The sequence below is a fragment of the Lupinus angustifolius genome, chromosome LG03 (genome assembly GCF_001865875.1).
Source record: "Lupinus angustifolius cultivar Tanjil chromosome LG03, LupAngTanjil_v1.0, whole genome shotgun sequence".
Taxonomy (NCBI): Eukaryota; Viridiplantae; Streptophyta; class Magnoliopsida; order Fabales; family Fabaceae; genus Lupinus; species Lupinus angustifolius.
The window spans coordinates 10573109-10581539 of NC_032011.1; the positions used below are offsets into that span (position 1 = coordinate 10573109).

The 8431-nt window shown below is 33.9% G+C and overlaps 1 long non-coding RNA gene and 1 pseudogene across 1 annotated transcript; one reads left to right on the plus strand and one right to left on the minus strand.

The window, feature by feature from the left end:
* Positions 739 to 7546, plus strand: LOC109343355 (annotated as a pseudogene).
* LOC109343356 lies at positions 4636 to 6952 on the minus strand. The gene is made up of 2 exons (XR_002107196.1): positions 6835 to 6952; positions 4636 to 5122 (listed from the first exon to the last, which is right to left on the minus strand). It is a non-coding gene; the product is annotated as an uncharacterized LOC109343356 (long non-coding RNA).

Sequence of the window (8431 nt, forward strand, 5' to 3'; positions counted from 1 at the left end):
TATGAAAAAACCCGATCAATTCCTTACAAAAAAACAACAAGTAAACTCATTAACAAATAAAATAAAAAAACAATATGTAATCTTGGAGTACTGTCTGAAGATAAGATTTGATGTAAAAATATAATCTCAATATAAGACAACTTTGACTCATTGGTGTTAAATGTAAAACTCCAAATTTATCTGTTTTGTAGAGTACGTTGTGAACTTGTATCATTTATTTATATTTTGCGGTTGTTAAGTGATACTTTTAGATTGATATATGTTTTGTAATGTAGACTTTGAATTTGTTAAAGACTTGAAGTAGTTTGTTTATTTGAACTTTGAATAGATTATGAATATTAATTATAAATTTGAGTATCTACCTATTTGAAAAAATTGTTATAGGTTTATATATATATAACACCAACCCAAAATATAATAAGAAAGTAGATAATGAAACTAAAATTAAAATTTGTGACTATCTTAGTAAACATCAATAAAAACTTCTATTATTACATCCAATAAGTATTTTTTTAAACAAAATGCCATAACTCGTATCTAAGCTATACATTTATAGGTTCATAAGACCACACCTATAAAAGCACATATCATTCAACTTCTTTCAACTAGCACCGTTGATCTCCATCAGAATTTTTGGGACTACATTTTGTTCAATAAATATATATTTAATTCACCTTAAATCAGTGGAGCCCACTGGGTTCTTTTTCTGTTTTCGGCTCTTTCCATCATTTCCAGTACTCTGAATCCCTGACCAGGAATCTCTTTATTTTCTGTTTCACTTTTAAGTTAGTAACTGTTAATGAGAGGAGAGTAGGAGGACAGAGCGCCACCCAATTCCGGCGACACTTCATCGCCTCCGCCTTTGGCCACCGTCTGTGTACGGCCTTCCTTTAGTGTCCAACTCTTTCTCAGAGCACCACCACAATGCAGCGTCTAGGGCAAGAGAATATGGTAATAATAGTACTGAAAAAAACCCTTTCCCCATATTGCACATTTCTTGAACATTTGTTTATTTATTATTTTCTGAGGATGTTGAAAATGTTACATGCATGTGGTGTTTTTCCTAGTTAGATAGGTTTTTAATTTTATTCATATGGATTTTCTTCCGTTTGATACATTATTAAAGCATCCTAGCATTCCAAGCTATGTTTCTTTCTTTTTTGGTACTATCAAGAGTATTCCTCCATCCTATGGATAATGAATCATGAATCTTGGGTACGTGACTGTTCTTCCCGACAAGAGTGATTTTCTGTTCTTTTCTTTAATATTGTTGATGTTAAATATACAAATTTTATGAAAGGGCAGCATAATGTAAGAGGCTCACCTAATGGGTTCGGGGTGGATAGATGTAAGTACAAGAGCGGAGAGGCTGGTTCAGGATTTGAATCCGTGACTTTAGGGTCGGTTACTGAGCAATGACCTTAACGTTGTTGCACAAGCTCACCCTCTTACTGAGTTGGTTTAAAAGAGTTCGGAGCAGTTTAAGTTCAGAAAACCAGTTTTGGACCTCAGTTTAAAAAAACACCAGTTTAAAAATTTTCACAACACTTATGAAGCTACAAAGATGATGTACGAAAATTCAATTGCCTTAGGTTGCTACTTCTAAGTAGAAGTTTTAATTTTCCAATGAAGAAAAATTGGAGAAACATTTAAAAATAAAAGATAGTTAGAAAAAAAGAGGATCTTCCCATAAACAAAAAATGTAATTTGCAATGAAAGATGAAAACAGCAATAAGATTAGCCAAAAGAGTGAAGCAACAGAATGAAGGGAAGAAACCAGTAATTTAAGAAGTTTTTATTTGAAGAACAAGGACTTTAGGTTTGGTTAACCAAATTTTTTTAACCATTGTGTTATATTAAAACTGAAGTAAATGTGGTTTGGCTAAAAAAATGGTTTTAATAAAATGGATTTTTTGGATATGATGCAATTCAGTTTTGGTGTGGTTTGCTTCCACTGGTTTTTCGAACACCACTAGAATAGAGGGTGGGGGTCCTCTCTATTTCCTTCTCCATTTCCTCTATATTTCAAATTGTTTAAGGGTTGACATCCTCTCCCATTACTAAAGAAATGGAAAGGATCTGGACCCTGGAACAGAGTAGGCCCTGATAGATACTGGATTAGAAGAGAAAGAATCTGAATATTAGTGATAGAAATCTCTAAGAATTAGACTGAATTCTCTAGGTATTCGAGAGATTAGATCTCTCCTTATGCTGAAAGGCCCACTACTATTCTCAACAAATGATAAGATGCCCCTCTCTGTCACCTTTCTTCTTATTTATTGACAACATTCCTTACTTCTCTAATTATCCCAACTAACATATATCTAACTAACTAACTAAGGTTACCTATGAGTCTCACATAAAATTCATTTTATAATGTGTTGAAAAAGTGGGTTCCTAGCATTTCTCTTGATTTGTGGTTTTAGCCCATGGTGGCAATGTACATATTTAAACTTGTTTGCAAGAAACTTATTAGTCCCACCAGAGAGTGAGGTGGGGGTTGGTTTGAAGATTTTGTATTAAAATTTTTGTCCAAATGACTTGGCTGTTCTTGGTTCCTGACATTTATATGTTCATCATTATTCCTTGCAGGTTGAACCTTGTGATATATGTGGTGATGTTGGTTTTCCAGATGTAATTGTTACTTGCTCTAAATGCAAGTTGCTTTGTGAACACGTGTAATGATTTCTCATCTTTTTTCTCTCTCTTCGTGTATCATTCTTTTGCGCCTTTTGTTATTCTGACAGAATTACCTTTTCAGTTTATTTTCTTAAGGGAGCTTACTAATACCAACAATTGTGGCTAGTGATATGCTTGCTTATCCATGTAATTTTAGAGTCCTGTTATTTGAATCAAGTTTTGAACATCGTTTAGCACCACATACATTTATTTCTATGTCCCTTTTTTTACGTTTAAGAAACTTAATTTTTCATTTTATATACTTTTGTGGGAAACCTCGAGAAGTGAGAACTTGATCCTGATGGATTATTGTTTAAACCTGCTGTGCGCATTTTGCTATCAAACGCTTTAGAACTTTTTTATCTAGATGAAAGAAGAATAATAATTAGTAGAGTTGAAGAAAGATGAAAAAAGTGCAAATTTACAATTTAATTTGTGCACATAATCTTATACATTTTCTTATCACCTGATAAATTATTGGTTTTGCTATATGCCTCTGCAATGTTAGCGCTGCATAGAATCTTCTTCTGAATCAATGTAATTTCTGTAACATTTTAGTTATTGCATGCGAGTTTATCTCACAAGCATTCCTGAAGACTGGATTTGTGAATCTTGCCAATCCACAAATGATACAGCTTCACCGTCTAAGGTGAATCAAGACTGTGGCCGGCAAGCTTCCAAAAGGCGAAGAGGCATTACAACAGGAAAAGTGAAGTTCATTCCTGAAGATGAAGTTATTAAACTTTCTTCTGGAAATCTTCCTGTGAAACATAGGCCAGGAACTTCTACTTTCCTCACCCAGAAGACTTCTGTTGGATCCAAAAATGTTATTTCAAAGACTCCCTCCATGGCACTGAAATCAAATTATAGCAAATCAAAACTTCCAAGAATTGGAGTACACAGGAACTCAGCAACGGATAAACATGCTCATCTCTCACAATCAAAAGGTTAGAATTTCTTTCCATATTTTCTGCAACTCTTATTCTTTTTCACCCGTTAATAACTTGACTGGATTGTAAAGAGTACATATAGTATGGCAAACGTATGCTATACTTGACTAGTGACCTCGTGTATCTTGTGAGTATCTGATAATATTTGCTGCAACTCTTATTCTTTTGTACCCTTTAATAACTTCGCTGGATGGTAAAGAGTACATAGAGTATGGCAAATGTATGCCATACTTAAGTAGTGACTGTGTATCTTGTGAGTTTATGATACAAACTGGTTCAGATTATAGATAAGAACTGACTGTTATTGATGGAAATCACTGTGAATACGCTGAGTTCTCTAGGTATTCAAGAGACCTAGAACTCTACCTATGCCCAAAGGCCCCAACTACTCTCAACAAATGATAAGATAAATCTCCTCAACCCCTCTTCTTATGTATAGGCTAACAAATTAGTTAACTCTAACTGCTTCACTAACTAAGCCGAACTAACTGAGGCCCATGCTTATTTCTTCTGTTATCTACTCTCCTCATTGGGCTTATTTGTAAAGGTGTTAGAGTAATGTCAAAGCCATGGGGGTTTAAGTGCAAGTGTGGTTCCAAAATCTACCGAGTTCCTTCACCCTCCCTTATATATCTTGGAAAATAAGTCCCACACCGCTCGCCTTAGTCTCCTAGGCATGGTTTAAATACTTGTTTGACTACTCCTCTCATTGTCAATTGGTTTTCAGATGAAAGTTTAACATGGTTTTAGAGCCAAAGCCCAACTTCTCCCAATTATGATGGGTCAAAAAATGCTCTTTCATCATGGGTTAAAGTTAACTTGTCGTCTGATCCAACAGACTTCTGACTTCTGTGGACGGGGCATGTTGAAAAGTAAGTCCCACATTGCCCGCCTCAATATCGTAATCATGGTTTAAATACCAATTGGGCTACTTGATAATTTTTCTGACATTGATCTCTGTCTAAGTTAACTACCTGTGGCTGATCATGGCACAAGTTTTTGTATGATAATTGACTCTTAACTCCTAATAACTTAATTCAAACTCAAATTTCAAATTTGAATTCATCAATTCCTAAGGTTGACTCAACATTTGACCTTCAAACATCTTAAATTTCAAATTTGAAATTCATTACTTCCAAAGATTCTGATTTAACATTGACGGTTAAACATCTTAGAATTTTCTGTGTAAAAAGAATTGGAAAATTAGTTGAGTATCTTCTTCGTTGAATAAAATTCGTCTGACTTCCTCAGTCAATAAGTCCTAAACTTTCTTTTGAATCAAATTGAAATAAATTAAGATATTTATTTTATACCAACACAATGGTGGTAGCGAACCATATTGTGGAGACTGGTTTTAAAAAATGTTTCAAGCCTTTACTTTGCAAGTTTACCTTGAGATTTGGTTGTGATTTCTGCATTTGAGACTTTGGATTTTCTAGGGCCAGTGAAGGAGTATAGGTTGGAAAATCAGCAACTACTGATAACACCAATGCCTGGTACAGATATAATTATATAGTATAATTCTTTATTTCATTTCTGTTGGTTTCTTCTATCATTATTGCATTGGCTTAAAGTCCTAACATCTCAGTTTGCATTTCTAGAAATATATCTCTGTATGTATCTTGACATTAGTCACTTCCAGCCTGTAGTTTATACTTATCATCTTTTATTCATTGTTTTGCCTTTTGCTTATGTTTTTATCATTAGGTGGTATCCTTTGTGCTGTTTCTGAATGCAACAAATCTATTGAGAAAAGTGACCTTCAGAGTATTCAGGAAAACTTCAACCTTCATAGAAAATTTTTACCCTCTTCAATTGCTACCTGGAGGTGTGTTAGTGTGTACCTCTCTTCCCATGTCATTAAACTTCTCTTGGTGGAAAATGCACAGCAAATTCCAATCTGTATTGAGATGAACCTCAGATTTTTGTTTCGGTTTTCTCTCCTGCTATTTAGTACCATCTTTCAAGCAGTGGGAAAATGACAATGTGCATGGGCGCATGTATATTATTTATTTTTCGTGCATGAACATATGTATATTGGCCTTTTCGTCATTTTAGAATATTTCTATTTGAAAACGAGAGGGTGAGCCTCCACTTGCAGGGGTTCGTCTGTATATTTACACTCCCCATACGGGAGTCTCGTGCACTGGACTTCCCATTTTATATCGGAAACGAGTTTTGATTCCACAGTTCTCTGTAGTAAATATTAATATTAGTATTAATTCCTATGACAAACATGGACATGTAAGTCTACAAGTGTAAGCAATAACAAATTGCAAAACCTGGATGCTTCTCTCCATTGCAATTTCTTATTGATCTACAAGTATAAGGATGTCTTTGTGTGTGGTTTAGTTGAATTGTCAAAATTTCTTCTCTCCTTAAAATGCACATACTTGCAACAAAAAAGGTGAGCTCATCTGGACCATTTTCAAACTCTATATTTTTTCCCCTCTTCTGAAGTTGAATTTGTTATTGACTTAGAACTTTCTGGCTGCCCAAGAACAGCTTTTGTCAAGAGACTATAGGCAGCATCTTATTTTCTATTATTTCTTTTTTTCTCAAAATAAAAGCTATCCTAATTTATTCCCATTATCTTGAATCCATCTTTGCATTTGCTGAACTATAACTTAGAACAGGGTGTTATGGTGTACAAGTGTCAATCACTTGCAATAAGTTATGCAAGTATTATATAACACTAGCAGATGCTTTGCCATTCAGTTACTTGAACACAGTCTTTTATTAATCTGAAAGTTAATATGATGTTGATCATTTTCTAGGGGTCAATTCCAAATTGGTGAGGCTGCTGCATCTAGCAAAGTGTATGATGGGTTTAAGGCTCAACCTCCGTGCACTGTTAATAGTAAAGCATACAAATTTTCGACTACAATGCCCTCACTCCTTCAACTGAAATCACTTCCTACGTTGAATGTCTTGACGGATGTATTCCAAAATGATTGTCCTACTCTTCAAGATATTGCATTGTACTTCTTTCCATTAGATCACATCGAGAGGTCAGTTTTTGCTTCTTATTTTGAATATCAAATTCTTCGTACAACCCATTTTTTGTTGTTTAAGCGTCTTATACTACATGCTCTCGGATTGGGTGTAGGTATAGAGAGAACTTTAATAGCATATTTGAGTTTATGAATGCTGAAAAATTAATGCTGAGCAGTGTTATTGATGGAGTGGAGTTGATGGTGTTTACCTCGAATGAGCTTCATGTGATCTCAAGGGGTACGTTACTTGTTTCGTGAATTCGCTCTACCACATCCCTGACATGCACACTTACATATATGCATGCGATGAAAAATCGCAAACACCAATGTTGAATAAAAAAATCCAGATTGAAGCGAGGGGTTTCAAAAACTAGATCCAAACCTGAATTTGTTTTTCATATTGCTAACATGGCTTGATCATCATTTAATATTGCATTTGGTGTCATCACGAGCATGACATGAATTTGTGTTCATAGGTACTATCGCAACAGTAAATGAAGATAAAAAAGATTTTCTGTGGGGAGTCTTTCGCAGAATTAAAATTCATAAAGGTAATGAAATACAACCTGTAAAGGAGCCTGTTGAAACAGATGCTGACATGATCCGAGGAAAGGAGGTGAATATTGATAGATCAGCTGACATGGATGCTGTTGATATGGACATCGATATGATCGGAGGTAAGGATGTGGCTGGGAGAATCGATCATGTTAAGAAAGATCTCTTCCAAAGGTCTTCGACAACTCTTCTTCAAGAAAGTGGATGTTCCTCCAGGCTTTGAAGGTCGTTCCTGGAACTCCATGATGGACAGAAATCATGTTTAAGTTTGTTTGTATAGTCTCAACTCTAACCCAATATGTGAGGGGGAGATTTGCGCGTGCCATATATTGATATTGATAGGATGCGCATGCACTGTTTTGTTAATAATAGGGATAAGAACGAATCTTGTTAATTAACTAATTATATCGAGTTGTTACAACTGGCATTGATGTTTTATTTAGCCCGGATTTCATGCCTTTGTTTAACTTTTCAAACTATTTGTAAAGTGCATCGTTTTTTTCTCTTTCGGTTATGGTGCATTGTATTTTTCTATTAGAAATTATTGAGGTTTCTGTGACACCTTTTTTTATTTGTATTATTACGTTTTAGTGATATTATACAAAATACTCATCCTTTTTTGTCCACCTTTCATTGTATACATACATCATATCATATTGAGTGTAATTAAGTAAAACAAATATAATATATTACGAACACAAATTCAAATAGTATAAAAGTCAATATCTCTTCATTTTTTGTGTTCCTTGCAAATACTATAAAAGTATCTTAAACATTTTCTTAGAATTATTGGTACAACTTTAATAAACTAAAAATAATGAAGAAACACTGACTCTCATATTTAGATTTTTCTTTACATCATAATATATTTTGTTTAATTTAATTATAGTCATCTAATATTTTTTGTTTAAAAGATTACATTTATATCTCCTGCATGAGTAATAAGTATAATATAGTATATAAATTATGGGTAATTTGTATAGTGGCAAAAAGAGAATGAATGATTTATGTAATTTTGTTAAAACTTAAAGATACCAGTGTAATTCACTTAATTATTTATTTATGTAATGTAATACTCCGACTTTTATTTTTAATTAATCATCTCTAATCAATATAACATGATAAACCTGTACAGCTATTCTTCCACTTGACCCTCGTGATTTGCTGCCATTCTCAAAATCTTTATAACTTTTCCATTTTCTATTCCCCACCCACTTGATTATGTGGGGAAATATATTTTACACTTTCTGT